General features: G+C 39.9%; 1 pseudogene; it reads left to right on the forward strand.

The window, feature by feature from the left end:
* Positions 1 to 510: 510 nt before the first annotated feature.
* Positions 511 to 627, forward strand: LOC136650819 (5S ribosomal RNA; annotated as a pseudogene).
* Positions 628 to 952: the final 325 nt, after the last annotated feature.

Genomic DNA, 952 nt, shown 5'->3' on the forward strand with positions numbered 1-952 from the left:
AACTAGAGATACTAGTGGATTTATAGTTTTACAGCAGTTGAAATACTGACATCAAAATAAAAACAAGTTTTACATAACAGTCAAAAATACAAAAGACTGAAGGAAGATACCCTGTATGAAAAAACTGGGTGGGGGGAGGAATTCAGCAAGTTTAAAACTGTATACAAGTGGTGAATATGGAAATGGCACACATACAACCCCCTCCCCTAAGTGACAAATAATTGTACATAGCGACATTAGATTTGCAAAAGTTTTGTAAACAAGTTCTTGCCAAATTAATCCCCTCCTTGAAGATGCTGCATGACAGGAGCTTAGGATGGTGCAAACTTCTTAGCTTGTGCTCGAACCCTCTTTTCGTACTGAAAGGAGATACTGGCACCAGTTCTGCTCTCTACCCAGGATCTCTACACTTCCATTTCATTTGTGACTGCCATTTGTCTTGAAAGATGAAAATCTGTATACTTTCCAAAGTTCTTAAATGTCTTAAACCTTCACTTGTAAACTATAAGTGATAGCAACTGTTACCCTGCACATGCCCAATCTCGTCTGATCTTGGAAGCTAAGCAGGGTCAGGCCTGGTTAGTACTTGGATGGGAGACCGCCTGGGAATACTGGGTGCTGTAGGCTTGTACCATAGTCTTTCGAGACTGAAGGTTGCCAACCAAACTATAAGTAGCATCCTCAGACAATCCTTTTGGAAATTCTGCAAAAATTCTTCACATTGATTTATTTCCTTATGGCAGTGGAATTCTGCATGCTAATTGTTTGCTACATGAGAATGTGTTTCCTTAGTTGTAAATATTCTGATTCCCAAGTTGTTAAATAAAGATGAGACGGGACTGAGCTTGTACACCTGCTGCAGAGTAAATCTCCCCAGCCAATGTGCTTGTACTGTTCAGTTTGACATTAGAGCATGATAGTTCCCAGAGCTGTATCAGCATTAACCCATAGA

Source organism: Tiliqua scincoides, chromosome 4 (genome assembly GCF_035046505.1).
Source record: "Tiliqua scincoides isolate rTilSci1 chromosome 4, rTilSci1.hap2, whole genome shotgun sequence".
In the NCBI taxonomy this organism is placed as follows: Eukaryota; Metazoa; Chordata; class Lepidosauria; order Squamata; family Scincidae; genus Tiliqua; species Tiliqua scincoides.